The sequence below is a fragment of the Lygodium microphyllum genome, chromosome 19 (genome assembly GCF_053477565.2).
Source record: "Lygodium microphyllum isolate KBCC chromosome 19, Lygodium_microphyllum_v1.1.10, whole genome shotgun sequence".
In the NCBI taxonomy this organism is placed as follows: domain Eukaryota; kingdom Viridiplantae; phylum Streptophyta; class Polypodiopsida; order Schizaeales; family Lygodiaceae; genus Lygodium; species Lygodium microphyllum.
This window is the reverse complement of record NC_141153.1, coordinates 107,312,364-107,318,363: the sequence shown is the minus strand read 5'-3', so window position 1 is coordinate 107,318,363 and position 6,000 is coordinate 107,312,364.

Below are 6,000 nucleotides of genomic sequence, written 5' to 3'. Positions count from 1 at the left end.
TACCATGGCTGGGGTGCTCTGTGTAGGTGTTGTTGTTGCGGGGGTAGGCATTGTGAGGGGTGAAATGGGATCGATGGGGGCTTTGGCTTTGCATTTCTGCACCATAGTTGGAGTACCTTTAGGCACTTGAATGCTAGGGCTTGGGCCCTCCTCCCTCCTTGGGCTCAAGGTGTCCATCTCGCCCTGTTCGTTCTATTGTTCCATTGATAAAAAACCTAGCTAGCTCAATGTCTTTGATGCTAGGAGGCATATTTCACGGTGGATTCCGTGAGGTTTTACGGTGGATTTCGTAAACTTTGATGACCGGGGCTCATACACAAAGTGGATTCTTTGTGCGAGAAGTTGATGGGGACGCCTGTCCTTTTCGGGCGTTTCATTAATTTAGTGTGTACATGGGTGATTCCATAGCGGGTGATTTCGCAAAATGCATATTAAATTAATAAACGTTTATGAGTTTAGAGTGCACACTCGTAATAAATTAAGGTTAGGATTTATTTCTAACTAGTTGATTTATTTATGTAGCTGAAGACTGCTAGGTATTCACTTTTGTCGGTTTAATTGTATTATTTTACTAACGATTGTGAATGCTTCAGTTGATGTGTAGAGATAGCAGCAGTGGCGGAGGAAAGCATTGGAGGATAGCGAGTATTCGATCTATGGATTATATTCTGATAGGCGCCACGCCTATATTTTGTCATGTCTATTGAGGCATCGATTATTTATTATTATTTTGTATGCGCCCTTGTGCACGGTTATGTTATTTCTATTTGGACATTGTATTGGGCGTGCCAGACTCTATGGGCACCATCCATTAGCTTTATTCCTATTTTTGTAAAAGCAAACTCAAAAGCTAAAAGCTTGATATATTTTTGTAAATTGGGCTATTATTGAGCATGAAGATGAAATCTACATAAAATACATGCTTTGTGAAGCGCTCACACAAGGCATGGGGGGAGATTGCACGCAATTGGTCTCTTGCTCTTGTCGTGCATGCTTTTTACCTTGTAACTTGTGCAAAAAGTAGAGTTCATTGTTCTTGGGGACCTTCCGACATTCACTACGCGAGCATACAACGACCGATCTGCGCACCAGTGGTATCAGAGCGGAGCTGAGATCAAGAGCTTCCAATCGCTACCCATCTCGTGCGAAGGTGGAGCTCCTGGAACGATCGGGCTCTACGGTCAATCTCATCGCGAACCGTCGATACAGGCAGACTTCTGGCGATCAAGTACCCCTGTTTCTGTCATTGGATCGTGAAGGACCGGGCTATACAGGCGGAGGACCACTTCCAACTTCTCTTCATCAAGTCGTGGACAACCAGAGATAAGCTTCATAATCTCCATATCTAATTCTTTTCAAAAGCTTAGTAGTGAAGCTTAAAAGCTTTAAAGAAGCTTAAAAGTCTCAAAACTGGTCCGCGAGGTATCGAAAGACCTCCGAATTTTTCGCGATGGCTGAAAAAACGGCCCCCCCCACGAAATTTGCCGTTTACTGATCATTAAGTCCTAAGCTTAATCAATCAAGCTTAGTCTTCTAAGCAAGTCAACTCTGCAAGTCATAAACTCCAGGTCACACCACAGAAGTCAAGTTCTGCAAGTATTTTCTGATCAAGTTCTGCAAGTTCCATAAATCGAATAAGTTCTGCAAGTCTACAACTCTGCAAGTCACATAAGTCTGCAACTCTGCAAGTCAGACTAGTCAACTGGAGTCAGAACTGACTTGTGCTCAAAACTCCTAGAAGGACTGTTCCTACGCAGAAACTCCGAACTGCAAAGTTGTTCATCGGAAGGTACTCTACCCATACGCAGGTTTGCTGAAGCATTTTCAGCATACGAAGAAGGATAAATCGCAGATTTTCCAAAGATTGAGAAAGCTATATCCAAAAACACATAAGCCTTGCATTCCCAAACTTGAGCTACGCTCATCCCGCTAACTAGATTTTGAGAGAGAAAGGTCTTTTGAGTTTTACAGGATGACGGAACCACATATGGATGATCTTATGGCTGAAGGCGACCTACTTGAGCCTACGATGGAGCAAAAGCTGCACTTAATCATGATGCAATTGGAAGAAGAACGAAGGGCTAGGCAAGCATTGCAAGCGCAATTGGCAAATTTACAAGGAGCGTCTACCGACAAAGAAGAACCTCAAGCTGAAGATTTGATTCGACGTACCATCGACGCAACTCTTGAAGCTCAAACCATTCGCAAGGAATCAAAGATAAGTAAACGAAGTTTCAAATTCCCTACTTTCAATGGCATACGAGAAGGAAAAATTGTTCTAGCATTCATTAGTCAGTTTGATGACTATTTCCATGAGGAAACCTATGCAGAAAAAGATTAAATCAAGTGTGTTACTAATCATTTAGTAGATAGAGCATCACTTTGGTGGACTATAGTACGCAAGAGTATAGAATGTCCTGCTACTTGGGAAGATTTCAAGAAGAAGTTCATGCAGAATTTCCTTCCACCACAATTTCATGAGAAAGCTATTAAGCAATGGGATCTACTCTAGCAACGGGATCGTGAGCCTATTCCTCAGTATATAGAGCGTTTTTGGAATGCACTACTCCAGCTACGCATGCTTGAAGACGTATCAGAAGCGACACATAAGCGCAAGTATATGTCTGGACTTCTTGGACATTACTACGCTGAAGTTAACATGTTCAAGCCTGCTACTCTTGAAGACGCCATTTCACTAGCTCACGACACTGAAGATAAGCTACGAGGTAGAGACAGACGACCACAACAATTCCAAGCCAATGGTAACTATGGATCTAAACAATTCAATTCCAATTTTAGAAGATTTAATCCAGGTCGTTTCTCTTCATCATCTTTCCGCAAAAATTGGGCAAAACCACCTGCATTACCATCCAATGTCAATCAAAATCCTAAGCCTATTCCACAGCCAAATCCTAATGTACCTAGACTTCCCGCCATTGCAAATAATGTAACCAAAGCCAAGCCAATAGTATGCTATAAATGCCACCAGCCTGGACATCTAGCAGCAAATTGTCATTCAAAGAAGCCACCTGCTCATATCAACTACCTTGGAGCAATGGATGAAGACGAACATGAAGATATGCCTGATTTCACTGAAGATAAGGATGGCACTACTACTACTTCCGATACTTTACCAGGTATGCCTACTCCACATTCATTATTGACTATGAAATGTTTGGTGCATGGAAAGGAAAAGACTATTTTGCATGATGACGGTAGTACTCATGATTTTATTTCAGGAAAATTGGTAAAAGAATTGAAATTACAAACTGTACCTACGCATTATCGCATCAAAGCTGCATTCTTAGGCACTAGGTATAATGGTACACAGGAAGTGCAAGACTTAGAGATTCAAATTGGTCCATACACTGAAAGAAGAAATTTCTTAGTTGTTCCATTACAGTCGAGTGACATTATTTTAGGTATGCCTTGGCGACACCAGCATAATCCAGATATAGATTATTCCACACACACAATGAATATTAATTTTCAAGGAAAATCTATTACATTATATGGTATGCATGCATCTAATGTTTTTCCACTGCTTTCACATACTCAAGCTAAACGTGCATTATGCAAGAGTAGTAAATCTTATCTCATTTGGGTGAATGAATTGCAAGTAAAGGAAAATCATATGCATCCTAGGCATAAAGAATTTCTTGCATATTTTAAGGACTGTTTTGCAGAAGACCTACCACCAGGTTTACCTCCTTCACGTCCAGAAGACCATAAGATAGACTTGATCCCTGGCACACAACCACCTTGCAAAGCACCATATAGGCACAACCAGATAGAGCAAAAAGAAATCCAGAGTCAAGTTGAGGAATTACTAAATAGAGGATTGATTCGACCTAGCAGTTCTCCATTCGGTGCACCTGTTCTGTTAGTCAAGAAAAAGAATAATACTTATCGTATGTGCATTGACTATCGAGCTTTAAATAAGATCACTGTAAAGAATATGTATCCCATTCCTAGAGTTGATGACCTTATGGACAAACTGCAAGGCTCTGCAATATTTAGTAAAATTGACCTTAAGTCTGGTTATCATCAGGTGAGACTAGATAAGTCTGACATATTCAAGACTGCATTTAGAACACAGTTTGGTCATTACGAATTTTTAGTCATGCCATTTGGATTGACTAATGCACCTGCTACGTTTAGTAGAATGATGAACCATATATTTCTAAAATATCAGTATTGTGTAATTGTCTTCTTTGATGATATTTTGGTGTTTAGTCAAAATGAGAAAGAACATTATGAGCATTTGTCATTGGTTTTTCAGTTATTGAAAGAAAATCAACTGTATAAAAATCCTGAAAAGAGTGAATTCTTTAAAACAGAAATTGAGTATTTAGGTCATATTGTATCCTCTGATGGAATTAAAGTTGATCCTAAGAAAATTGATGCAATATTGAATTGGCATGTACCTAAAAACGTGCATGAGTTACGCTCATTCCTTGGTCTTGCTAGTTTCTATAGGAAGTTTGTACGTAATTTTTCATTACTTGCTTTACCATTAACCAAACTTCTGAAGAAATGAATTGTTTATCATTGGTCCGAAAATCAACAGAAATCCTTTGACTTACTGAAACATGCATTAACCCATGCCCCTGTTCTACAGTTGCCTGATTTTAATAGACCATTCTTTCTAGTAATGACCGATGCTAGTGGATCAGGAATAGGAGCTGTACTTATGTAAGACAATCATCCTATAGCCTATTCTAGTTGTAAGCTGAAACCCTATGAGCTGAAATATTCCACATATGACAAAGAACTATTAGCAGTTATACAAGCATTAAGACAGTGGAAACACTACTTAATGGGTTCAGAATTTATGATTAAGACCGATCAGCAAAGTATTAGACATTTACTTAGCCAACCTCAAATCTCTAACCATTATATCAAATGGGCCTCCTTTATTCAAAGTTTTCATCCTATCATTCAATACCAACCTGGAAAAGAAAATGTAGTGGTTGATGCATTGAGTAGAAGACCTGCCATTCATAATATTTCTGTCATATCTTTTGATTCTTTGATTGCTATGAAAGATACATATCATCAGGATATTACTTTTCATGCTGATTGGAATAAATTAGTTCAAAATAATTTGATTCCTATTGATTCATTGTCATATAATGATGGATTTATGTTTTATGAAAAGAGATTGTGTGTTACAATTCCATTCCGATCTTTTGTTTTGAATGAAATTCATTGTCCCCCATATCAAGGTCATAGAGGTATCATATCTACCTTACGTACATTAACTGAAGATTTTTATTGGCTGCATATGGATGCTGATGTATCTAACTTTGTTTCTGAATGTTTGATTTGTCAAAGAGTTAAGAGACATCATGGTAAACAGTATGGATTACTTATGCCTTTGTCTATTCCATCTAAACCTTGGGAAAAAATTTCTATGGATTTCATTACTGGTTTACCTAATACTAAATCTAACCATGATATGATTTGGACAGTTGTAGATAGATTTAGTAAACAAGCATATTTCATTCCATGTAAGAAAACTTTAACAGCATCACAAGCAGCACAGTTGTTTTTGAAAACTGTTTTTACTAACCATGGATTGCCAAAAGTTATTATTTCAGATCGTGATTCTAGATTTTGTAACAACTTCTGGATTACTCTATTTGCTAATCTCGGCACAAAGATTGATTTCTCATCTGCATTTCATCCAGAAACTAATGGACAAACAGAAGCCACTAACAGTACAATTCTAGATCTTTTACGTGCATACACTGTCTCTAAACCTCAGACATGGGACACACATTTGCATTTATTACAGTTTGCATATAACAATACACCACACACATCTACAAAGAAAGCACCATTTGAAGTGATTTATGGATATAGATTATCTACACATGTTGCATCTTTGTCTAATAGAATTCAAAGTGCTGATGATATTGCTAGTATGCATAATACTATTTTTGATGAGGTTAAAGATATGATTGCTAAAGCCCAGCAATCATATACCAAACAAGC